Genomic DNA, 27,898 nt, shown 5'->3' on the forward strand with positions numbered 1-27,898 from the left:
GAAATGATTACGAAAGCTGAATCCTAATCAGTGGATTAATCTATCTTGTTGATTATCCATATGAACCACTTCATTAATAATTTAAATGGATGAGTGGGTGGTAGCTTTAGGCAGGTAGGGTGTGGCTGGAGGAAGTAGGTCACTGGGAGGGTGACCTTGGGGATTGTTTTATCCCTGGCTCCTAGCATTCCAGCTCTCTGTGCTTCCTGGTTGTCATGAACTGACCTCCATTCCCGTCCGCCATGATGTTTTTCTTCACCTCGGGCCCAGAGCTCTGGAGTCGGCCAACCATGGACTAAACCTCTAAAACTGAATCCTTTCCTCCTGTCAGTTGTTCTTGTCAGGTGTCTTGATCACGGTGATGCAAAGCTAACACTGTGTCTTTCTGTGGTCTGAGCCTTCTAGTCTGTGGGACTTAGTTATGGGAGTCTGGAAAACTAATGCAGGTAAGCCTCAGGCCGCTGAGCCCAGGAAGAAGGAGTGGAGAGTGTTTCTAGGCTCAGCTGACCTTCTCCAAGTGCAGAACCCAGCTTCACAGAGGCAAGGCGCTACCCACTGGCTCACCCCCTGAAGGAACAGGAGGAGCTCCATCCTGTCAGCCCCACGACTGACCTCAGTGGCCTCCATAGAGAGGCAGTGTCGAGGGACAGGCCTGGGCTATGACACTTCCGAGCAGACTCGCCAATACCAGAGAAATGTCAGTAGCTGCCCAGCAAGGTGCATGTCCAGCTAAAGGATTCCAATATTCGAGAAAGCCCCCGATTTCACACCTGGTACGCATCCAGTTAACACCTGGGCATAGCATCCCCATTGCCACAACCTGGGGATGTGGGATTCTTGTGAGGTCTTGGCCAAGAGTCAAGGGTTATAGGTCAGATGCACCCTGAAGCACATCCTTCGGTCATCATCAGGTGAGTCCTCTGAACTCTGCTCATCTGTCCAATGGGAGTAACAACGGCTCCCTCTCAGGACTCTTCTCAGGCCCCATGAGATCATGTGGCTGATGACAGCAGAGGGTGGCCCATCAGACATGTTCCTGCAGACTTATAATGGCTTTTGGGGAACAGCTACCACTTTACACACCTTGGTTTTGAGTTCTCTCTTCCTTAAAAGGACAAAAAAATATACAGGGATGGAGGATTTTATTCTTGTTCCCAGACATTATTCTGGCAAAGGGACAGAAAGTTCTCCCCACAGGTTGGCATCAATACGACTCTCTATTCCAGAGTGTGGTCTGCGTTTGTGAATTCTTTCCTGGCTGGCCATTAGGAGCTGAATCACTGATTGGAATCAGTGCACCGGAAGGGATTTGCCTGCTGTCCTCTTTTGTATCTTAATTGTCAGGCAGATGGGAAGAGTTTGCTCACTGACCTGGGAAGGGCCTGAAGACACTTTTCAATGGAGTCAAAAACAAACAAACCAGGCCACAGGCAGCTTGGCTTAGAAGAGCAACCTGGAAGGCGCTTCAGGCCTGGGAGGCTGGACAGACCCCCTGGGGCATTCACAAGGGCACTCCATGTTGGTCTCCAGGGAGGACAGAGGCTGACTGTACTGCTTAAATAGGTTCAACAAGTTTGTACCGAGGCCCCTTAGTAAGCAACCCATGCTGATCACTCCAGCACATCCCAATCACAGAAACCCGGGATGCGCCTTATGCTCCCTGTGGCTCTGTAGAATGAGAAATAATAATGCTTGTTTAGTAGAATTGCTGTGAGATTTAATGAGCTAATGTTTAGCACATGGTCATTGTTCTTTATGAATGATAATTACAGGTCATATTTATGAAGCTATTACTATATGCCAAGTACTTTATATGGGTTATCTTATTTAATACAGGTTTATCCATAGGTACTATTGTTGTTATGTTAAAGGAAAATAAAAATGACTTGGAAGAAGTTAAATAAGTCTCCTTGGTCTCAGAGCCAGTACTTTTCGCCTAGAACCAGGCTTTAATCTCAAGTCATTTGATTCTTAAAGCTTCTGGTATGGTAATCAGCAGCAGAAGCAGAGTCCCTGGATTCATCCAGGACTGAGCCACGGTTCTGGACCGCAAACAGCCTGCAGACTCATGGAGGAGTCAGACATGTACACACGTAAGTGACCAAGCAGTGAGCCGAGTACCGAGATACAGTCACAGACAAAATGCCCAGGACATACAGAGGAGCAGAGGTTCCCGCCTGGGGAGTTAGGAAAGGATTGGGGAGAAGAGCAGGCGGCATTGAAAGGCTCAGGTAGGCGGCGGCAGAATAAGCTCTGGGACGGCAGGTACAAAGTGACAAAGCATAAAAGGCCTGCTTTGTCCAGGCTGGATGAAAAGCCAGGGGCCTTGGAGGCCCAGAGCTGGAGTGGGGAGAACCGTGAGAATTCTCCATGGAAGGGCTCACGGGGCCAGATCACGCCAGGTCTTATGCACGGCTCGGATGAGGTTTCTCCTGCAGAAACCCAGGGGTTAATGGAAGTTTAAACAGGGCGAGAAACTTATCCAAACTCTGTCTTTTAGGAAAGCTCCTCTGGCTGCAGTTTGGTGGGTTGGAGGCAGTCCTTGAAAAGGTGGAAAGGACTTTGAAGATCGGAGAAGAGCTGGTCAGCAGCTGACAACTTGGGGCGATGGTGTCAGCCAACCGCAGCTGGCAAACCAGGCGGGATGAGCTCTCTGTCCTGAGCATAACATGTCTGTCCCAAACACAGGGAATTATGTCCACTCGGAGGTCAGAGTCAACGATGCAGGTCCCTTTCAAATGAGAAATGAAGGAGGAGAGAAAGCCCGGATGAAACCTCTTGCCTAGGAGAAACACACACACATTCAGACACTCAACCGATTTTTGCTAACCATTTATTAAACTGCAGGCACTGAGGGGTACAAAGATGGACAGATCATCATCGCTCCTGACCTCAAGGAGCACATGGCCTATGCATATGAAATTCAATGAGTGAAAGAGGTTTCCAGGGTCAAACGGGAGAACTTTGAAGAACATGCCTGGGAATCTCTCCACCTCCCGAGAGAACAACTCGGGTGATAAGCAGCGTGGCCAAAGGGTCGTCACCCGGGGAGGCAACGCATTCCCAGTGACTCTGGGAAATGGGATTTCGTGATGGGCAGTCAGGGCCTCGCAAAGTATTCTTTATCTTTTCAAAATAAAAAAGGATGCAGATTCCACAGAACAAAGCCGGGTGCTCTGAGTGACAAAGGAGACTAGCATTTTGTATTCAACGTTAGACAGCCTCCTTTATCCAAAAAGCTTGGGACCAGAAATGTTTCAGATTTCAGACATTTTCCAGATTCTGGAATATTTGCATAAACATAATGAGATAGCTTGGGGATGGGACCCAAGTTTGACCAAAAATTTGATTCATGTTGCATAGACCTTTTATTCATATAGCCCGAAGCTAATTTTATTCAATATTTTAAATAATTTTGTACCTAAAACAGAGTTCGGTGGTGTGGAACTTTCCATTCGTGGCACTGTATCACTACTCAAAAACTTTGAGTTTGAATTTTGGAGCATTTTGGATTTTCAGGTGTGGGGGGGTGCTCATTAGCAGTGAGAGGAGCAGCCTGCCGCCTTCCTGGGGACACTTCAGATGTTCGCCACCTGAGGTTCCCTTGGCCTGAGTGGTCTGGAGTTATTTTCTTCGTCTCTCTCCCACCTCTGCAGCCTCTTCACCTGACAGATGTGGACCATGAGACCTTCTGCCTCCGATTGCAGATTGCAGGGAGGTCCTTCCCTAGGGGAGCAGAAGCCACATTGCCCTTTAGGACCAAGCCTTGGGAGTCACATGGTCCCATTTCTGCTTTTTTTCGTTGTCCTGCCCAAATTTAATGAGGAGAAACATAGACCCGCCATCTCCTGACCCACAAGTGTCCACATCACATCAGGAAGGGAGCCTATGGAATCAGAGGTATGTGGGTGCAGGCAACTTTGGAAAAGGTAATCTCCCCACGGAGTGAGGTTGACGGTCAGGCCAGGTTACAGAGGACTGGACAGTGACCCTTGAAGGGGGTGTGGGAGGATTTAGGAACAGCAAGCAGGCCTGGTCCAGTGGAAGCTGTTACCATCCTCAGGTGCTGAGAGGGAGTGCCACCCTGTAAGAGCCACAGACTCCGCGAAGGGAGGCGGCCGACCAGTGGCCCCCGCTGGAGAGCCCTCTTATCCTGCCTTCCAGCTCCTTCTAGACCACCCCAGTCTGAAACCAGAGGAGTTGGGTGGCCTGGTCATGCCCTTTGGCATGCAGCTAAGGACAGAGAAAGAGGAGCCGGAGTGGCCACTGGACGGCATCAGGCACCAAGTTCACGTTGGCGTCTCTGGGGTTAGGAGGGATCAGGAAATGCTCACCCACCGTGCCTCGCGGGAAAGAGTGGGAGGAGGAGGACAGACCCCACCAGTCCCCTTTGCAACAAAGAGTGAACTGCCCAGAGAGCAAGGTGGGCTGGATGACTCGCCCCACCACACTGAAGGCGGGAGGTGGGAAAGGGCCCTTGAGAGTCACCGTCAACAGGACTCAGTCACCTCTTCTTCCTGGCTGCCTGTCCCCTGTCTTCCGTGGAAGGGCTGAGCAAGTGGAGTGGCGAGAACAGACAGAGGTCTTTGCCTGTATTAAGCCAGCAGCCTGATCCATCACTTTCAGGCGCATCAAAGAGACCAATTTAAAACAAAAGACTTCTCATCGGATTTCTGCATTTGCCATGTACACAAATAAGACGAGAGGAGCCAAGCCGAGCCTGGGCGTCTCAATCTCACTCCTTGCAGATCCTAACAGAACCTGACATTCTTCAGGGTAACTTTTCAAATAAACAGCCAGGAATGGACAGGAGGCAAATGCTCTGTGCAAACACCAATAATTCTCCTTCCATCGCTTACATATTGACATGTGCTGGCTGTCATCTTTTTTTTTTATTTTAATCCGTTCCCCTTTGGGAGAAGATGATGAGGCTTACAAAGCAATTTCAAGGACAGAGGAAGGAGGGTAGCCCAAAGATGCTGGCCTGGTGGTGGCCTCTTCTGGAGCCCGCCCAGCCCTCCCCAGCACAGTGACCACCTCCCCTACATGGTGACCACCTCCCCTGCATGGTGACCACCACCTCCCCTTTGTGCATTCCCCAAAACCATGGCCTCTACGACTCACGAATAGCATTTGTTTGTGTGCAAATATTCACTCCTCCACTATCCTTTGAGGCAACACCTCATGCTCTCACCTCTGAAGGTTCATGAAACCTGAGATCAAGAAGCATGGAGTGAATGTATCAGCTGTGGCCAGAGCTATGGAGATCCTTGTATTCCTCTTCCTTTCCCTACTTTTAAAGCTCAAATAAATGACACGTGTAAAATGACTCTACAAATTGTAATGCCTGCACCCAACTAGTCTAAGTACCAAGGGGATGTGGCAGTCAAGACTTGGGGTCTCCATGACCAGACTAGTACAGCTTAGTTCAAATCTACCAAGGTGGCACAGTGAGTAAGAGAAACACCGCCTCACTTCAAATCCCAGTTCTGCCTATTAATATCTGTGTGATTTTGATCGAGTTTCTTACCCTCTCTGTGCTCTAGTTTTATCATTTGTAAAATTGGAAGCATAATGGAATCTACCTCCAGAAAGTGGTTTGAGAATCCAAAGGGTCAAAAAAATAAAGCTTTTTGAATAGCACCTGGCATACAGCAGACACTGTCTTATAATTAGCTACTACTAATAAGCATTATTGTTTTCATTTTAAGATTAATAATTTGTACCTGGCTCCTGCATAGTCTCCTACAATCTTAGAAGTGGAACAAATCTTAGGTGTCCTGCATTCCAGCTTCCTGTCTCTGTACCCCTAATAGTCAAACACCTAATAGGTGCCAAGGCAAGTGCTAGGTGCTTAGTACACATCCCCAGACTTTTGTCTCAATAAAATTCAGTGAGGTGCATGTTATTATATCCCTGCTCTCCAGATGAGGGAAGTAAAATATAAAGAGCAACTTGCCTCAGGCCACAAAGCCAGGCAATGTTGGAGTGCACACTCAGGCTGAGGTCTTAACCAGCACGTTACCTGCTCCTGTGAGCCAGCTTCTCCTTTCAATCAGAGCACCCACCTCTGGCTGCCCAATCCCCTTCGCTCACCCTCACTTCCTAAGTCTAAAAATACTCCTCTGCTTCACTTATTCATAATTTTCTGAACACCCGCCATCTATGCCAATCACTAGCTTGTGTGCTGTGGCTACCAAAATGAGTGTCACATCACCTCTGCTCACAGAGTCTGGGGAACTCTGTTTCTCTTGCCAGGTGAATGTTACCTAAGCCACTTAATTGATTTAGATAGAGGAAAAGAGACCCACAGTAAATGTCTTGGACTGAGCTCCCCCAGGAAAGCAAAACCTGAGTCAGAGGCTTCTGTGCCGGTAGTTTGTTTTGCAAAGTGAACCCAGGAACAGGAGGGGAGGGTGTGGATGGGGACTCATGGAACAAGGGCTTGAGGCAGGATACCGAGCTGGCGGCCACAGTGGACAGCTGGGCACAATTCCCCTGGACCTTCAGAGACCTTCAGGATGCATCTTAGAATCGTACACCAACATTTGATCACCGGCTCACATCCCTTGTGATTCTAGTTGTCATGCCTGGGGTATGTCCACTCCCAGGTAGCACATCCCACTTTCCCGGGCAGGCAATGCTGCACTAATGAGGACCAGCAGGACCAGTATCACCAGAGAACTTGCTAGAAACACAAATTCCCATGATTCACCCCAGGCCACTGGTCCAGACATCCCGGAGGTGGGCTCCGCGAACTGCTTCCATGAGTCCTCTCGGTGATTCTGACCCAGACTCCAATATGACAGCCCTGTCCTAAAGAGCTTCAGGATGGGACAAAGGCAGAGTCTAAAACACTCAACTCCTCTTTATCCACAATTCAAATGACAGAGAATTCAGAGAGCTTCAGAGCCTAAGATAGAAATCTGAGAGTCACCTCAATTCTCCCCTCTTCTTTAAGTCCCAAAGCCAATGCAGCCTCTCCATTCCTATTCTTCTGTCTACGGTAACTGTCACACCACAGAGACCCCCACAGCCCACAAACCTAAAATATTACTACACAGCACTTCAAGAAAAACTTGGCCAACCCCTGTAATCATCCAGAAATTGACCCACAAATACATGGCTAATTATTTTTGACAAAGTTGCAAAAACAATTCAAAATGATCACATTTTCAGCACACGGTGTTAGAATAGACAGCCACCTGTAAGAGTGAACATGGACCTATATCTTGCACCTTGGGAAAAATTAATTCAAAATAGAAGATACACATAAGTGGAAAAAAATAATTATATAAAACTTGGAAGAAGGGCTGGGGATATAGCTCAGTTGGTAGAGTGCTTGCCTTGCATGCACAAGGCCTTGGGTTCAATCCCCAGCACCACCAAAAAAAAAAAAAAAAAAAAACTTGAAAGAAAACATGAGAAAAATTCATGTTTGTGTTCTTTGGTTAGGTAAAAAGGTCTTGTATTTGATAGCAAATGCAGAGTCCACAAAATAATAAACTGAAAATTTTCATTAAAATTAAAAAAAAAAGCAATGTGAAGAGTATGGACAGATTAGCTGGAAACCAGTAGAAAACATTAAAAATCATTCATCTAACAGAACATGTATTTAAAATACATTACAAACACTTAAAAACTCATCCGTAAGAAAGCAACCCATTGTTTTAAAAGGGGACCAAAGATTCGAAACAGCTACTTCACCAAAGGAAAGAGATGGATGGCAAATAAGCCCAGGAAAAGATGTGCGCCACTGTTAATCATCAAGAAAATGCAAATTAAAACCCCGAGGTGTCCATGAACCCCTGTCAGAATGTCTAAGTGGATATTCTTTTGAATCTGACAGCAATAAGTGTTGACGAGGACGCACAGCATCTGGGTCATTTCTGGTGGGGATGTAAAATGAGACTGCCACTCTGGAAACAGCTAGGAGCTTCTCATGACATTGTAAGTTACACAACAAAAGTAAAATAATAAATAAAACTCCTTATATTTAAATGGAGGAATAAAAACATGTTTGCCCAAAATTCTGAACGTGGGTATTATTTGGTCAGCGTTTCCACTGCTGTGACTAAAGGACCCACTCAGAACAACTGTAGAGAAGGAAAAGGTTATTTAGGGGCTCACAGTTTCAGAGGTCTTAGTCTATAGAGGGCCAGCTCCATTCCTCGGGCTCGAGGTGAGGCTGAACATCATGGCGGGAGAGTGTGGCAGAGGGAGGCCGCTCATGGGGTGATCAGAAAGCAGAGAAAGAGGTGTCCACTGGCCAGATACAAATATACACTCCATAGCCACACCTCCACTGACCCACCTCCTCCAGCCACACCCCACCCACCTCCAGTCCCCACCCAGTTAACCCCATCAGGGACGAATTCACGGATCAGGTTAAGGCTGTAACCCAATCACTTCTCCTCCAGACCTTCTCGCACTGTCTCACATGGGAGATTCAGGGGGACACCACACCTAAACCGTAACAGGTACTTATAGAATTTTATTAAAAATTCCCCCAAATTGGAGACAACAACAAAAATGTTCTTCAGCAGGTGAGTGAACGTAGATGACGGTTCCATCCCAAGATAGAATACCAGTCGGCAGGGGAAAGGAGCCAACCCCTGAATGAACCTGGGAGGCCAATCTGGAAAGGTCACAGACGGTGTCACTGATCCCATCCACCAGGCATTCTGGAAAAGACCAGCTGATGGTGAGGGCCAAGAGCCGGGCGTCAGAGAGCAGCGGTTACAGAGGAGAGCATGAGAGACAAGAAAAGATTCACACAGATCTGTGTGTGTGTTGAAACCCGTGGATCTGGACACCAAAACATGCTTACCCTATGTAAATTGAAAAGAAGGAGGAAGAGGAAGAGGAAGAGGAAGAGGAAGAGAGAGGAAAGGGGAAAAAAAGTAGGATGTAGACTCGGGACCTTGCCTGTATTTGGTGCCCAGCTGAAACTCTGAACTGGCCGTGTGAATTGAGGATGGCACTTAGACATTTCCTTGCCTGAGTTTCCCAATTTATAAAATAGGAAGGCTTCCTACCTTGTAGGCTTTTGTCAGGATTCATGGAGAATATCCAGTAAAACACCGAGATGGGGCTTGATGTGCAAAATAAATGTAATGATAACAACAAATGTTTATCCTCATTATTTAGTCCAGTTGTCAAATTTTGTTATTTAAAAACTCATCTCTTACTGGGAATGGAGAGTGCTTGCCAGGCATGGGCGAGGCCTCAGGTTTTGTCATTAGCAAAAAATTCCTCCCTCAGAAAACCCTGAGGGTCCCTTGAGAAGGACCACGTGGCCATTTTCAATTAATTTAGAATAGCCTATTTCTCATAGTTCCTTTTTCATCTGTATTGGATTGAAAAGGACGCCATGAATTTTGTAAATGGCCCTTGTATGACCATGAAATCACATGTGCATGTTGAGCTATCTCTCACATTTTAAAGATTTTTTTTAGATCTGAGAATTTAAAGGAATCTATGGGATGATGTCAGAACCCTGAGTCAGAGCCTAGCAACGAAGTGGTGCTGTCTGTCCTGATGCTGCACGGCCTGAGCTCCCCCCATCTCTTCTTGAATACCATCACTTTGATGGAATGAACTGTAACTCTTGACACATCACAACGAATACCTCATGGGCTGTCTTCGACCATGGAATTGACTCAGTTATTCATTTCTTTCCTGCCCTGTGATTCTCATAAAAAAAATCTCTCTTTTATATTATTTCCATCCCCAAGGCCCTCCACCCTTCCCCACCAACCCTATACTCCAAGATAAAGAGATGATGGCCTTCGATGTGCCATTTTGGTCTTCAAAGGACCATGTCTCTCTGCTCCCCTCCACCAATCATCATTAGCTTTCTTTAGCACATTTTCCACGGGAGATAATTGTTGTGACATGTCCTCATTTCTTTCTATGGAAAGTGGAGCGTTGTAACCCAAGGCTTTTCAGAATTCGAACAAAAGGATTTCATTCTCAGTCACACATAACAGAGCTCTCGCCAGCTGTCAGTTCAATGGCTTAACAGATGTAGATTGGACATCATTTGTGTCATGTATGATAGGAACCAACATGACTAAGACACGGCCCTGCAGAGCCACAGGGATCCTCACACGCTGCCGGAGAGTGTAAATTGAAACCACACTTGAGAAAACAGCCCGCCGTCACCATGTCACCATGCAAGCTGAAGGTACACCCAGGCCCTAGCCACGCCACTCGTTTCCTGGAGAAAGTGGGGCTCCTGTGCCCCCACGGACATGCATAGAAATGTTACCCAAGCATTGCTCCTGACAGCCCCCAACTAGAACCCACCCCAAAGCCCATCAACGTTTGAATGAATGAACACACTGCTCGGTTTCCACCATGAAGGAGAAATGAAAACTGATGCGTGGCATCTGCACCCAAGGTTGATAAATCTCAGCTGGAATCCGAGAGGCCAGGCCTAAGTGAATACATCAAGTGCGATTCGATTTATATGAAGAGCAAAAGGTGTAGCTCAACCACATCGCACGGTGGTGTGGGTGGAAAGAAAAAGGTAAGTCGGGAGACTGGTCACTTCCAACAGGGAGGAAGGGAGTTGTCACCGGGGCTGTGTGGAAGCCCTCAGGTGGCCCTTCTAAGCCCGAGAGGTTGTTTCCCAGGTGTCCATTCCTACGCTTCTCCTACAGATTCACACCTTATGCACTTTTCTTATGTATTCTTCATAATAAAAGTTTTTAAAAAGTTAGACAAAAAAAAAATGAAGATAACACACACCCCCTCCCTCCCCCACCTAATACAGACCTAATGCAGAATGTCTGTCGGTGCAGCTAGTTCATCATTCTTAAAAGTTAAATCGTGGCGAGTGGATTGGAGAAGAGTGGAATCCCAACCACCAAACCAGCTGGTCGGAGCATTGCCTTCTCCCAGCGTCCCCAGGCTGAAAGCAATGTGGTGGGAATCGAGAAGTGGGCATTGAAAAGAACAGAGAGTTCCAGAACCCGTCTGCTGGTCCTGCTCCAGGCCAGGAGAGGAAACTGCTCGCCCCCGTTTTTTCCCCTTCTTTCTGTCCTCTCACACCCAGTCCCCAAGCAGTCCCACCATGGTGTGGGCAGAGGTCCCTTCAGGAGGCCACCAGAGCCAAGCTTCTGAGAGAGAACACCTGGCTTTTGGACCCATGCACCTGTGATCCCAAGGAGAGGCAAGTGTGTGTGTGTGTGTGTGTGTGTGTGTGTGCACGCGTGTGTGTGTTAGAACAGTTTTACACTTACAGAAAAATTACGAAGATAGTGTAGAGTTCCCATATAGCCACCACCTGCTATTCTTCCTCCCTTTCTCTGCCTCCCGCCCCTGTAGTAGGGCCCAGGATACAGGCACAGCAAGGTCACGTAAGCCCCAGCTTTCCAGCCAAAGGAGGAAAATGGGGAACCCCTGGCACATATACAGTGCCAGGGGTGTAAGGGAGACAAGTTCTGAAAAGTGATTGCAGGCCAGGGAGGGGGGCAGTCCAGAACTGCTGTGCTCACACCCACCCTGGTCTTGCATGGAACTGATCTGATCAGCACAACTAATAGACTCAGCACTGAACAAACAGCCCACAACCTGTGTCCTTACACTGACCACTGGGTGGAGCAAACATCTGATCTATCTAAATAGCATTGTGAAGCTATTTAGAACTGACCATTGGAACTAGAGTCCTCCGGAGGAGGTCTGGAACTTGCCACCTGAACCTAATGAGATTGATTGCCTGCTAACAAAAATACTAACATTTCTCACAGAAGTTAAATGAGGCCCAGAGTCACAGAGCCTACTATTTAAAAGGTGCAGAATTGAATTCAAAATTACCCAGCCTACCAGCAACTAGTAAACGCTTAATTCCCATGGGGAAACACAATCAGCAGATGTCAAAGTACAGGGGACACAGATCTTGTCATTATCTGACGAAGACTTCAAAGCAGTCATTATAGAAATGTTCCAACTGGCAACCATAAACAACCTTGTAACAAATGGAAAAACAGAAGTCTCATTAAAGAACGAGAAGATATATAAAAGAATCAAACAGAAATTAAAAATTGCAATAACTGAAATATTTTTTAAAAATCTCCTTGCATGGGCTTAATTACATATTGAAGATGACAGAGGGAATATTCAGTGGAATTATGCTGTATTGACCAATCTAAAGAACAGAGAGGGAAAAAAATCTAATAAATAAACAAAATAAACAGACCCTCAGAGACCTGCAGAACTATAACAAAACATCTCATATTCATGTCATCAGAGTCCAAAAGGCAGAGGAGAAAGAGCACGATGCTGAAAAGAAATATTTGAAGAAATAAACTTCCTAAGTTTAACAAAAGCTATAAATCTAAAAATCAAAGATGCTCAGTAGACCCCAACAGGACGCACTTAAAGAAGTCCCTATGCAAAGACAGATCACGCTCAAACGGTGAAACTCAAGACAAGGGGAAAAGAAATCTTGAAAGTAGACAGAGAAAAATATTACCAAAAGAGGAATGGATGAGATTTCAAATGCCTGAGTCACTCTTCAGAAATCACGAAGTCTAGAAGTATAATGCCACAGTGTTAGTGCTATGATATTAAGCCCTGTAATTTTAGTAATAAACAAAAACATCAACATTATTATTATATTACTATAATGTTTTTAAATGAAAAAGAATTTTATAATTTTCTATTTTGTGATCTGTATCAGAAATGTACTTAAAATAAAAGCATTCTAGGATGAAGACAAAGAAAATTCTTTATAGCACATCATGAAAACAAACTATGTAAAGGAATTTCCAAAGAAGTTTCTAATCTTAGAATATTAAGAATAAAGGTGACAACTTGTTGAGAAGATAGATATTTTAGATTGATTTACTCTTTCTATGCTATTTACATAAATCAAAATCCCACTGTACCTCATAAAAATATATAATTTTTCTTTCTCAATTAAAAAACAAATAAAAGAACAATAAAATAAATAGAAAATATTAGGGTAATATAAATGATGATTCTTTCCTCCTGAGTTTTTAAGACAAAATTTCATAGTTGAAAATAAAAAAATATAACATTTTCTAGTGAGATTTTTAATGAATTTGATGTAATATCGCAGACAAAATAAAAGTTGGAAGGGTAAAGGGGGCTGTATGGCAGTAATAGTCCTGCAATCCACTCAAGAGGATGAAGAATTGATAATAAGTAGGTTAAATGCATATAATATAATCCCCTCTTTGAATATTAAAATCACTATACATAGAGGTGTGGTCAAAATCTAAAGAGAGAAAGTAAAAGAGAATACTAAAAACATTCACATAAACAAAAGAAGGCAAAAAAGATGAAGTAGAGGAACAAAATCTAAAGAAACAAAAAACTAAAAATTAAAAGATACATCTAAATTAAAACATACGAAGGATTATGTTCAATGTAAATGATCTAAATACACTAAATAAAAGACAGAGATTTTCAGAATTAATGAATAAGAGCACCTGGCCCCACTATATGCTACATATAAGAAAGTCATTTTAAATATAATGGTTATAAGTTTTCTAAAAAATAGAAAATAGATATATTATGCAAACACTAATAAAGGGAATCCTGGAGTGGCTATACTAAGCGGACTTCAGAGCAAAGACAGTTTTCAGGAGTAAAAGGGGACAATACATGAAAAAAAGGATCGATTTAACAAAAAGTAACCGTCCACACAAACTAGCAGTTTTCAAAATTCATGAAGTAAAACTCAAAGAACTGAAAAGAGAAACAGACAAATCTACAACTGACGTTTGAGCTTTTAAACTCCTTTCCATACTAAATAGACATGATAGGCAAAAAAAAATCAATAAAGACAGAACAACAACATCACGATGGGGTCTGATAGATATTTATAGAATATTTCACCTGAAAACACTAGAATGCACGTGCTTTCAAATGCAAATGAAACACTCACCAAGTTAGACCCTGTTCTAACCTAAGACAAACTTTTCACAAGCTAAAAAAAATAAATTAAAATTATACATAGGTTATTTCTTGACCACCATGAAGTTCAACGATGATGAAAAGTCTGGGAAATCCCAATTCTCTTGCCTAGGATTAGCATTTCCAAGTAATCAATGGAACAAAGAGAAGGTCTCAAGAGAAATTGTAAGATGCATTGAACTGAATAAAAACATACTGAATGTTTTGGTCAGCTTTCTCATTGCTGTGACCAAAGACCCGACAAGAACAATGGTAGAGCAGGAAAAGTTTGTTTGATGCTTGTCGTTTCAGAGGTCTCAGTCCATTGGCAGCTGGCTCCTTTGCTCTGGGCTGAAGGTGGGGCAGAACACTCAAGGTGGAGGGTGTGGCAGAGGAAGGCAGCTTAGGAGGTAGCACCAGAAAGTAGAGAGAGACTCAGCCTGGCCCCGCCCCCCAGGAACAAGATATATACCCCAAAGCCTTGCCTCCAGTGACCAACCTCCTCCAGCCACACCCAGTTAATCCCTCTCAGGGGATTGATGCACTGATTAGGTTAATGCTCTTCTAACCCAATCATCCCACCCCAGATTCTTCTAGTATTGTTTCACACATGAGTTTTTGGGAGACATATAATATCAAAATCACAGCACCAAATTGATGAGCTGCACCTAAAACAGCACTTAGAGGAAAAATTAGAGTGCCGAATGTTTGTACTGAAAAAATTTAAAAGTCTCAAATCAATAATCTACATTTCCCCTTTAAGAAACTAGAAAAAAAATATTTTTTAGGCAAAATAAACCCAAAGCAGACAGAAGAAACAAAGTTAGAAGAAAAGAAATTGATAAGATTCAAAAGACAAAATCAATGAACCCAAAAAGTATTTTATTAAAAAGTAAAAATAAGATCTAGACACAAATTGCCAATATTATAAATAAAAGAGAATGTCATTCTGTACTCTATAGATAAAAGGATAAAATAAGAATATTATGAACCACTCTACTCGCATTACTGACTAATTTCAAGAAATGGATCAATTCCTTGCAAAATTCACTCAAAAAGAAATAAATAAACAAAACAGCCCCAAAACTATGAAAGATATTGAATTCAGAGTTTAAGTCTTCCAAAAAAAAAAAAAAGGAATCTTCACACCCACATGGTTGTACTCTCAAATTCTCCCAGGCACTGAAGGAATAAATACTGTCAATTCAACAGAATCTCTTACAGAAAACAGGCAGGTGGATTCGTTACCAATATGCCCTGTGAGGCCAGCATTACCCCGATTTGTTGGAGCATTCCGGCAGGCAGCAAGGATTGGGAGTTAGTCGTGCATTAACAGTAATGCATGTGAAATGCATGCAATTAGCTAAGATTGTCCAAGGAGAGCATGCCTAATAAAAAGGACTGTGGGCCTGTCAGAGAATTCTGGTGTCTTGGCTTATTTGTGCCCATAACAACAACAACAACAACAACAAAAAACACAAATGAAGTAATTTACAATGAATGGAAATTTAATCTGGCTCATGATTCTGAGGCAGGGAAGTCTAAGATCAAGGGGTTGCATCTGGCAAGACCTTCTTGCTGTGCCCCAACGTGGCAGCATGTACCACAAGTCAAGAGAGCATCCCAGAGAAGGCAAGAGGGGCTCAACTCACTTTTAGAGCCAATCCATTCCTGGGACGGCAGCTCTAATCCATCCTTGAGGGCAGAGTCCTAGACGTTTCCCATTAAGCCTCCTCTCCCAGCACTGTTGACTTGGGGGGAACGTTTCAATGCATGATTTTGGGGGGACATAATTAAATCACAGTGACTTGGAAGCCACTGGGGGCTGGCAGCAAGAAGGCGACCCTTGAAAGGGATTAAGAAGAGGTCAGAGTTGACACCCAAAGCATCGGTAGCTTCAAGAAGAAATAAGAGGTCACTTATGTCACGTGTGGTTCCGTTCCAGACACGAAGAAAGGTGCCCAAAATCATTGATCCTCTCTGAGTGTCAACTAAGTCCGTCTCAGCAGGCACAAGGGCTGGCTTCACTATCTCAGTTCACCTCCTTCTGCCTCCGTTTCCACCTCTGGGGCTGATGACGTTCCCTACTCCAGTGGCTACTCTGAAAGAGGAATGAGCTAATGGAAGGAAAGTACTTGGCACAGTGACCTGGCACACAGAAAGTTTTCCATAAATATTAGCTGCAAACATTACAGTGCCCTTTCTGCCAACTTCCCTGGCTGGAATCAGACCTAAGATGCGAAGAAGCAAAGAGAAGAAGTCAGCGACCGTCCCCTGACCTCGGCTCATCTCATTGCTAACACATGATTCTTGCCCCCACAATGAAGTCTTCCAGATTCAATTTAACAGCAGCACGGTGTTAGTATAGAAACGGTAATAGAGTCTCCCAAAGAGGATGCTTCTAGCCCTTGATTCTGCCACCCGTGAGCTATGTGAACCCAGGCTCCTCATCTTGTCATCTCATAGAGTCTCTGTGACGGCTTCCTCAAGGAGGGTGGCAGGCTCTTCCCTTCACTGGACATTCCAAGAATCGCAGTGATGTGGCTCTGTCGAAAATCGTCAGGTGGAGTCCTACCTGGGAGTTTCTGGAAATCAGCAGGTGTACCGTTCCCACCCAGTTGTGAGAGGGCAGAGGGACGGGTTGCTGGGAGACCAAAGAAGACAGGGCCTGTGAGACAGAGCTTTATTAAAAATTGCTTCTGGAGAAGACCCAGTAGCAACAGGCTGGACAGTAGCACCTCCGTGCCCAGGGTGCCGTGTCCGGATGGACGAACACCTGTCCTCCCACCGTGCTCAGGGAGAGGGACTTTAGGGGTTAAGCTACGGAAGCAGTGACATCACGAGCTTCCTTTGTATCTTTGCATGCCCCATGATCCAAGGAGCAGTTGTCTTGGTCTATGAGCAAGAAGCCGTTTCCACAGATGACACCCTTGCCCCAGGTCTCAGTGCAGAGACGGGGAGAATCAGTGTCCATTAAGATCATATTCATCTGGACATTCTGGCCGGCTCACTCTCACTGTGCTCTTGACTTGATTCGTTCTTGGGAAGGGAAAAGGGTGTTTCGGGGACATGGTGGCGCACTCTCCTCCTTTCTTTCAAGGGTACCGTGGCAGGCCAGCTGTGGGTGACCAATGGGGTCACTGTTTTATTCCACAGAATTCCAAAAACCTCTTTAAAATGTCTTCCCAGCGGCCCAGCCTCCACACCTTTCCATCCAGCCTCTGCCTCCACACCTTTCACCAAGTCTCAAACCCCACCCCCACCCCACACTGGAACACCTCTCACCATCACAAAGTCCCCCTTCATTCTGAGCAAGCGGAAGAAGGGTCCGCCCCAGAGTCCGGGGACCCGGGGGCCAAGTCAGCTCTCCATACTCATCCACCGGGAGATCCTGAGCGAGATGCTCCCTCCCTGTGGGCCTCCGTTTTCCCAGGTGTCAAAGGAGAGCATTGGCTCATGGCCAGTTTGCTTCCGTCTCCTGAGGTTTTCATCCTAAAATCAAAGGATGAAGTCAGTTGTCCTGAATGTCAGTGAGAGGAAGTTTTTGAGTAGATCACCCGAGAATGAAGAGAACTACAATGCCAGCCCACCAGTTTTCTAGAGTCTGCGGGAGTCACCCAGGACGCTAACCAAAAACAAAAAACATCTCCAACCAAAATTATTATTATTTCTTCTCAACAAGGAACTGGTCCCTACCCCATCATCTCTCTTTGGTTGGGTTCTAGTGTGCATGGAAAGGTAGGTGTTAGGTTAACCATGGCACAGATGCCAGACAACACAGATGCGAGTATAATGGGACTCGGGGGGCACCTTCTCTTGCTGCAACCTTCAGGGGCACAGAGCGAACCAACCCGCTTATCATCACCCAGTCATTTTTCCTCCTGAAATTCATGAAGACTTTCTCAATCATAATCGATACATTAAGATCCCTCTGTTTTATAAAACAGTTCATCAATATTTTATGGGTTTAATAATGTATGTTTTATTACAGAAGCAGATGGAACCCAGCAGAGTCTCTGATCTCCAGAGCTGACAGCGAGTTGCAGATTCTGGACTTGAATAAGCAGCTGGTCTGGACTCCTGCCTCCCATCTAGATTCTGAAAGGGGGTGCTGGTGGACTTGGGGACAAGCCACCTAACTCTAAACTACATGAGGGGAAGGAGTGGTTCTGATTATTTCTTGATGGTCTACCACGTATCGGACCCCGGGTTCACCCACAGGCATGGCCTAACTGAATTCCCCCAAGAACCACAGGAGAAGGGTTCGCTGAACCCACAGCACAGACGAAGAAACGGACTCAGAGTTAAGGAGTCTGGTAGCCAAGGCCAGGAAATGGTGGCTCTGGGACTCAAGTTGGAGGACATCTCTCTCTAGCACCCCAATTATTAACAACTCTGCCCTCACCGTGGGCGACATTCTTTCTTTTAGACATACTTATTTATCAAGCACCAACTTTTCTAATTACGGTAAATGCAGAGGTGAACTACATGAGCAGGGACCCGACCTCACGAGGCTGACTTCCAAATGGGGTCAGTCATAGGCAGGTAGGGGTTTCCACAGATCAAGAGAGCTCAGAACTCCCAGCACATTCCCCACTTCCCCCTTGCAATAAGGCTCCTGCAGCCCAAAGTTCAGCACATAGCATGACTTCGCCATCTCATGGGGTTTATGCAACCCAAACTGAAGACTTAGGTAGGCGAGAGTCTTGGTGAATATTTCCCCTGGGACTGTGTTTTCCCAAAGCACCAAAGAATGTTCTCCTGGGTGTTCAAGTGTCCCAGAGGCTCCTGGAGGAATTGTGTTTTACTCTAGGCCCTGGGACAGAATCTCCTTTTATAAGCACTCGTAGGAACTTCAAGGAGCCTAACTGTGCCTCAGTCTCCTCTTGTGTGAAATGGAGCATACAATAGCGTCCACCTCATAGAGCCCTTATGAGGAGTGAGCTAATGTGTGTGACACTCTTCACACGACACAGCACACACAAAATAAACCTGGTTCCCTGGTTTTCACAGTAGGAATACAGTCAAAGGCCATTTTCCCAATAAATATAATTTTCCTGTGCATATTTTCCAAGTGGGTATTTATCCCACTTGGGATATTTTTCTGCAGAAGTTTTCATACTAGGTGCGATTTTTTTCCCAGTAGGTAATTTTCCCTGTGCATGTATTTCCCATATTTATTGGTACATCATAATTATACAGAACAGTGGGATTCATTGCTACACTTCCCTGGGCATATGTTGTGAGTGGTAGTTTAATCTCTTAGTGAAAATTTTCCTGGAAGACATTTTTCTTTGAAAAGTTCTTCAAAGGATCACACTCCTCTACCCCTTTCTTTTTGTAATTATTTCCCCCCCCCAATGGAAATTGCTGCTACATATTTTCATGGTGAGCATTTTTATAATGGATATTTTTTTTCCAGAGGATATTTTTCCTAGGGAAGATTTGTAGTGATAATTCTTCCTGATGTGTATTTTTCCCAGTAAATTTTTGCTAAATATGTTTCTATGGGATATTTTCTAGAATGAAATTGGTTTCCAGTAGCCATTTTCCCAAGGATTCTTCCTATAAGTTCCATGTGTTTCCTCCAAGGAGCACCATCCCTGCTGTAGTGGGCCAAATTGGGTCTCCCCAAAAATCAAAATTGAAGGTTTTAACCTATAAGGTAACTACATTTGGAAATGAAGACTTTGTAGATAATTAAGCTTAAATGAGGTCCTGGGGATGGAACTGGGATCCAATATGGCTGGTGCTTTATGAAGAAAGACACCAGGAGGGCCTGATCACACAGAAAGGCTACACGTGGAGTCATTGAGAATGTAAAGGAGGCCTTAGGAGTACACAACCCTGCCAACACCTTGATCTTGGACTTCTAACCTCTAGAAAATTGAGAAAATAAACAGCAGTTGCTGAAGCCAACCTGTCTGCCATTTTGTTACAGCAGCCTAAACAAACTAATACAATACCACGCCCCATACTACCTGCTGTGGCTGGAGCTGAAGCAGGACTGCTCTCCATTAGGCCTCTTTCTGTTGGATGCCCAAAGGTTTCCCTGGCTCTCCCACATTGAGAACTCATGTCTAACTCAATAGAAGCAGAAACTCCATACTCACTTATAACTTCTTTTTTTTTTTTTGTGCTGATGAAAGAATACCTGTCCTTAATCCAATTTAATTTCCAGCCTGCAGCTCTCCATAACTCTAGCCTTGCAAAACCAGCTCAAATGTGTGTGCCATTTCCATTGATGCAGCCCTGAGGTTGTGCCCCAAATGGTGGCAGACACAACATGATCCTGATGAGTCAGAAGACGTTGTTTGGGTCTCTTTGTTGGCTAATCATGTAATCATATGGAGAGGGGAGCACCCTTAAGAGTCTTCTGCCCATCCTTTCCAATCTGGAGATGGTTCCAGAGACACCCGTGTATGTTTAGAATTACTAGACCCTCTCCACTAGAGGGCTTCCGATGGAGACAGGCTTAGCAGTTGAGAAAAGACACTGTATGCATTCAGATGCTAGGATCTGGATCAGCGTATATGAATTCTATGCAAGCACAGGGAGAAATGCTGGTGGAGACAGCCCAGAAAATCCAGGATCAACACCGGGCAGGTAGAGACCATATTTGAAGGAGATAATCATCCATAGGTCCCAGAACTACATTCTGAAAAGCTCCCTCTTTTAGCTACTGAGCCCAACCAAACCCACCCCCACACTGATGGATGCTACTCCTTCCTGCACATTCAAGCACCAAACATCTTTATTTCCTACTTTCTTATCTTCATTAAATTTCTTCCTGATAACCAAAAATAAATAAAAATACAAAACTTATTTATACCAAAGAAGTCCAAATGAATATTAGTAACTAATAATGCAACTTCTTCCCCAGCTCCCCATTTCTTTCCCACATTCTTTAAAAAAAAAAAAGACTTAAAGGAAATAAAGATCTTGTCATATAGAATTTCCAGGATTAGCTAATTAGTACAGGGATGATTGGCAGGTAACCAGACATCATCTGTGTACCTCTCTCTCCCTTCCTGCCCTAGGAAGCTAGAGGAACCAAGTGTCTCTCATGGTGCTGAACTGATACCCAGGAGAGGTTCTGCAGATACCAAACAAGGCACAAGATGTTCTTCCCCCTACCCAACCCACTGCAGTGTGTTTAACAGAGTCAGGACTTCCTGATCAACAGATTCACCATGTGTAATAGAAAGAATAAAGGCCCCCAAGGAGGAGGCACCCTGGTCCCCAGGTCTGTGAACATTACCCTACATGGCGAAAGGGACCTTGCAGAGGTGAGATGGCCCTGGATGATGCAGGTGGGCCCAACGTGGGAGGAAGGCAGGAGGGTCAAGGTCAAAGCACTGCACTTCCATGCTGCTGGCTCTGAAGCTAGATCATGAACCAAGGGATCCAGGTGGTTCCCAGCAGCGGGACAGGGCAAAGGACAGGATTCCCCACTAGAGCGCCAAGGAAGGCGGCCTGCTGATGCTGAATGCCAGCCAGCGAAACCCAGTTCAAGTCACTTCTGATCTCAGGAATTGAGAGAGAGAGAGTGTGTTGTTTAAGCCACTGTTTGCTACAACTGTGACCGGAGCCACAACCAGGCCACTACCCTGTAGTCACAGAATGTTCAATTGGCCCGTCCTGACCCTTACATCTCCCACTACAGTGAAGAGCCACCTCACCAGCAGCCTTCTCCGCCTCTCTGGCAGGAAGTCCTCTTCCTCTCCTCTGGGCATTTCTTGACCAAAGAGGGCCAACGTGCATGGGGTACCATCACCTGCCAGAGCAGCCTTTCAGGAACACTTACACCCTGCCGCACCATCCCTGGAGGATCTCACTGACCCACGTTAAGGTGGGAATGAGCTCAGAGAGGCCCATCAGGCCCCCATCACACGGCTGGTGCAGGACACGGCTGGAGTCCAACCATTCTCTCCAGCTGCTGGCTTCCTGCTGCTGCCCAGGGAGCACTCTGGCCACACGTGGGGCAGGTATCCGTCCTGCCCATGTTCTAAGTCCTTCTCTTCTGCCTGTTTCACCTTTAAACTGTACCAATGGGCCCTCGGGGTCCATGTTTCCTTCAACTTGAGTCTCCCCACAACCCTGTCTTCAGTGGATGGTCACCACACATCAGTGAAAGGAGAGAGGGGTGGACAGAAAGAGAGGTGACGGGGAGAGCCCTGGCAGCATGGCAGCACACGCCCAGAGGCCTGTGGCATTGCCCTGGCTGGGTGCTGCTGCCCGACCCCACCTCTGCAGGACTGATGTCCATCGATGTCCACGTTCTTTTCTTCCAGGGCACACAGCTAGACAGCGTTGTCTAGTGGTGACCATGAGACCGAGTGCTGTCCAGGGGGGATGTGAGGAACGATACGCACCACCTCTAGGTCCACCTCGTCAGAACCTCCTGGGCACCGTCCTCAGAGTCTGTAAAGCAGCCGTCTCCGAGGACCTGTGGGATGGAGGCACCAAAAAAAAAAAAAAAAAGAATGGAAAGCACCTGGGTTCCTGAGGGACCCTGTGGACCAGAGCCACAGCTACCTACCCTGGTCTGTGACACCAGAGAAAAGCCTCTGGGATTAGGGGACGAGTGTCCCCAATTAGTAATGAGCCGGCCATGGGCAACTCACTGGCCCTCCGTGAGCATCAGGTTTTGAGTTAGTAAAATAAGGTGATGGTGCAGTATCTAAGACGACTTGTCATTTAAAATTCTGCAGGTCTCTGATTTTCTCCAGAATTCAGTCCAGGTCTTAGCTATTTTTTTTTTCTTTAAATGCATTCATCCACCAAGTGGGCTGTTAGGGCTATATATGCTGCTCTCTGACAGATCCATTTCTTTTAATAATAGAACAGCAAACCCATCCCTAACCGGCTCATTCCTAAACAGGGAATTAATTGACTGTGTCTCAGACCATACAAGTCCCTTAGCAGGAAACCAGTCAGCAATTGGCTAAACCAAACTAACATCCACTTGTGGAAATTGTGAGATATTTCCTAATTTAAACACCCTCCCCCCCCCCAATCAGCTGCACACCTGAGAAGGATGGATCTGCATCTTCCCCGTAAGCATGCTCTCTGCGGGGAATCCACCTGCAAGGAGTAAGCACACATGGAGTGTCCTCTGGCTGCGAAGTTCAGGGCACACTAGAGGGCATGTGACCATCTCCAGGGCCAACTCCATCCCAGACTGTAGGGGAGACCCACCAGGGCTAGTGAGGGTGATGACTAATGTCATTCTCTCTACACTCTATTCTCTCTAGGAGTCAGTATGATCCTTTTGAAACACAAGTGGGATCATATCTCTCCTCTGCACATGGAATTCCAAAGAATTATTTCTCCAAGTAAAAGCTAAAGTTCTTACAAAGGCCCAAGAGATCATGCATTTTTTTGGTTGGAACAATTTCCACCAAATTCCACTGTTCAATGCTCCGTTACAGCCACAGCTACTTCCTATCCATGTCTTGCCAGCCTGCTGCCTCAGGGCCTTTGAATTTGCTATTCCTCCTCCTGAGATACTCTTTCCCAGATATCTTTACATCCTCCCTCATTTCCTTAAACTCTTCATATCAGTGGGGAAGTCTTCCCTGTAATTCCTTTTATAACCACAAACTCCCCATCTTCAAATGCTGCCTATTCCCTTTCCCTAACTTTACTTTTCTCTGTATCCTTGTTGCCTTATCATGAAGACTACAGCCAGCAGAATTAGTTTTATTGTACAGCCTGCCCAGCTTCTCAGCTCCTCCTGAATAGAAATTCCATGAAAACCTGCTCTTATCCTTAGCTGCCATCACCCTAGCTCCCAGTAGGTTGACTGGTATATTATATATGCTCAATGAATACTTTGTGAGTTGAACAGAAACTAGGTTCTGCCCTTGTGTTTATGGAGACATTATAGGCTCCTTGTATTTACCATAGACCTTATGTGCCTTCACAGGTGCAGAATCTCAAACTCTACCCCAGACCAACAGAAGCAGAGCCAGCATTTGTAAGATCTCCAGGGGTGTCTGTGCATTCAGGCTGCAATAACAAAAATGCCTTAGATCTGGGGCCTAAAGAACATTTATTTCTCAGTTCTAGATGCTGGGTGCCATCAGATTTGGTGTCTGGCAAGGACTTGTTTCCCTATTCATGACCATGTCCTCACACAGTGGTAACAAGCAAGCTTTTCAGAGCCTCTTTTAGGAGGGCACTGATCCCATTCGTGTGGGTTGTATGTCACCTACACCACCTCCCGAAGGACCCACCTCCTAATTCCATCTCATAAAGAGGTAGGAATGCAATGTAGGGAGCCAGGGCAAATATTCAGTCCATTACACCTGGTGATTGTGTGCCTACTAAGGCTTCAGAAGAGCTGTTCTGACATTGACATGATCTAGGAAAAACCCTTATCCGAATAGGATTCAGGAAACCTGGGTGCTTTATATAATTCGGCCACTAAATAGCTAGGCTCGATGGCCAGATATTTTCCCTTCTAATCTTCTGCTTTTAATTTTCTCACTTCTTGCAAAAAAAATAGAGAAGGAAAATTATGATCCGGTGTCTGTTCCCACCACGCTGCGTACCAATCCATATCCAAGCATGTGGCACAGAACATTGTAACCATTAAACGTTTATATCCCCCAGCATCCCGGAGGAGGGGACAGATTTACTCACTCACAGAGAAATATCTGCTGAGTCCCTTCCGTGTGACAGTCACCATGCAATGTTCTGGGTTGATTACCTGTGTCTGCCCCAGCGCCGTATTAGTGTTTGGTAAATGTTTTCGAACAAATGATTTAATTCCAAGGTTCCTTCGGAGACTAATTAACACGTTGCATGGGCACCGTAAGGTGATTTGAAATGATTATTATGAGGATTATCTCTTTAGAGATTCCTCTTTAGTTCCAACAGTCTATGAATCTGGGAGTGAGGCACTCATCTGAAGGGTTAGGACGGACCGTGTCTTCTGAGACTCACAGGAGCTCACCGGATCTTCTCCCTGCAGAGAGGCCAAGGCAGGTCATTCTGACCCTTCCCTAGAGACCTTCTTAGAGACAAGGGTCAGTAGATAATTCACCTGCCTGGAAAAAAAAACAGGTACTAACTTCTACTTCATGGCTGGGGGTGGGGGTGGGGGTGGGGGCAGAAATAAAAGCATCTGTTTCCATAACAACAGAAATGCACAATTTAAAGAACATAGTGTCTTGCTTAAAGCTATTTATAAAGAATGTGTAGGAAATACAATTAAGGAAACGAACAGCAGATGAAGTACTTGGGCTCCAGCTTAATTTTCTGTCTCCATCATTTAGCACTCAAGAAAAATTGGGTTGCGTGAGGGTCAAGGGTCAGCAGCAGAGGAGAAGGCACAAAGAGGGACACGTGGTCTTCCCCGCTCACTGCACAAAGCCAAGTCCCCCAGAGTCCCTGCCTTCCCAGACCCCCAGCCTAGCCCTGTGCAGACTTCAAGGCTGGCTGGCGATGTGACCATCACCTCGGAGACCTAATGGCATGGTCCCCTGGGGCTCCCTACTGAACTTCCCATCCTGAAGGGCCAGAGCTGCATTTATAACCCCTGCCTCATTGTCGAAGCCCATCGTCATCCTGGTGCCCCACGGAAGCCCCGGCTCAACGCATCTGCAGTCACTCCTCTTCCTGGCCAGATCACTTCGGTCCCATCACCTTCTGGAGCCAAGATGGACACTCGTCACATCCCCAATCTTGTCCATTTGGTTTTTTTTTCTTTCCCTCCATTGTTTCTTGCAATTTTCAATCTTCAAGACCCAACGCAGCAGGGTTGGTCCAGAGGCGGTGCTCTGAGGGACAGTTCTGGGCTCCTTCCCTGGGCCTCCCACTACACACCGGTCCTCACCTCGGGGCCCTGGGGGCATCCCGCTGTCTCAGTCTTTCTACTAAGGCCAGACCTGGACCGCCTGCTTCCCAAACTGCTGGCCACCTCTCGCCCCAGGTTTCGATGCTGGAGCAGCCGCGTGCTGATGGAGTGACCTGGACAGCATCACCTGGTGGGCTCTAGCACGCGCCGATGGATCCTGCAGGAGCCCAGGTTCTGCACCCACCTGAGCAACCACACCTGCGTCCTGCACCGGGCCTGCCCACAAGGGGCTCTCGACGGTCAGCAGTGGCAGCTGGCCTCTGCCCTTCACTCTCTCATGCTCCACAGCAACACAGACACTAGCTCAACCTGGAGTAAGGAAAAGGTCACCCCAGAATGTCCTTGCCTCTCTCTAATGAGGAATCCCCTATGGGGCCACAGGCAACCATGGAATGAAGTGTGACTTTCCTGGTCCTATGACCTTGTGGTTTGAAAGTCACCTCCAAAATGCATGTTGAAGTTTCTTGGCTGTGGGGATGGCAGTAAGAGCTGGGACCTTCACTGGGTCACGAAGGCTCTGCCCCCAGGAATGGGTTCTGCTTTTATTCTGGGAGTGGGTTAGCTCTCGTGGGAGGGGGCTCCCGATGAAAGGAATTCTCTCTCTCTCTCTCTCTCTCTCTCTCTCTCTCTCTCTCACTCTCTCTCTCTCTCTCACTAGGTGATGCTTTCCACTATGTTACAATGATGTAGCAAGAGGGTCCTCACCAGACATGGCCCCTGGATCTCAGATTCCCAGTCCCGAACCATGAGCCAAACAAACGACTACTTCTTATAAATTACCCAGTCTGGATCACACTTTTATAGCAACAAAAAATAGACAAAGACCCATGGCCTGACCTTGACCCAACATTGGAAAATAAGTCAAGAATGAGCTTTCCTTCCTGCAATGACAAACCTCGTGGCCACAGGTGCTCCTGGAGGAATGTCACCCTGAGGCCACCTTCCTCCGGCTGTGCGAGCTCTCCCCCTGTTCTGGCCACCGCCCTCCTCTGCTTCCTCCTCCGACAAGCCAAGTACCTTCCCTCTGGACTCTTGCTGCTGCTCCCTGAGCCTCCTGGCCCCAAATCGTTGCTTGCCGGTTCTTTCCATGCAGTTCCCACTGACGGTGGCCCTCCTGGACCACCTGTCCGTCATCTTCTACTTGTTCTATGGCTCCCTGGCCTCCGCTCTGCCTGCACTCCTTATTTCACTCACGTTACCACCTGCTTATTGATTTCCCCCACCAGCCTATGAATTTGAACTCCTCACCCTGTCTGTATTGCTGGGCTTCAAAACAAGGCCTGGCAGAGAGTGGAAGTTTGGTAAAGACACACGGCATGATGAAGACTGGCAGGAATGGATGGTTTGGTGACGCAGTCTAAAGGTTAAGACCACTGACCACATCATCCCTGAATACGGACCCTGGATTGAACATTCGGTAGTTACCAGGCCACCAGCAGATTGGTGGTTAACGGTCCCAGTCTCCTTTTCTTCTTTTGTAGGAGAGGGTAAAATACAGCATTTGTCTTACATTGTAAGACGACTGTGAGAAGTCAATGCCAAGCCCTGAGTACAACATCTGGCACCTAACCTCAGCAAGTGGAAATTATAATTATCTTTTTTATTTTCTCCTATTCCATAATATTCTTCCTGTTACTGCCAATTAGTGGAATTTATGATTCTTTTTCTATCTTTCATACAGAAAGTTGGGAAGACCCTGGGCTAGTGTGGTCCACCTTGAAGTCCCATCTCCTGACAAATTGCTGTAAAGTAAGAACAGAATGGGTATTTAATGAGCATCTACTATGCTCAGGCATTTGACATAAATTATCTCTTTCATCCTTATGGGTGCAAAGGTGGGGACATAAATGATTTTGTAGCAATATCCATTCTACCTTCTTTTTTTAGTGATGGAACTCTAATTATTAAGGGAAAGGGAGCAATGGGCAGTGAGTTCTGGTCATGAAACTAAGCTGTGATCAATCCGTTAAAAACAGAAATTCATCAGGGACACAGACCTGCATTTACCCACCTTCCCTGCACCCACACATACACACACAGTTCCTGTAGCCTTGAATGTTGAAATGATGTTGGGGGCTCCCTAAAGCTAGCGTAAGGGGAGGG

Source organism: Urocitellus parryii, chromosome 5, assembly GCF_045843805.1.
Source record: "Urocitellus parryii isolate mUroPar1 chromosome 5, mUroPar1.hap1, whole genome shotgun sequence".
In the NCBI taxonomy this organism is placed as follows: Eukaryota; Metazoa; Chordata; class Mammalia; order Rodentia; family Sciuridae; genus Urocitellus; species Urocitellus parryii.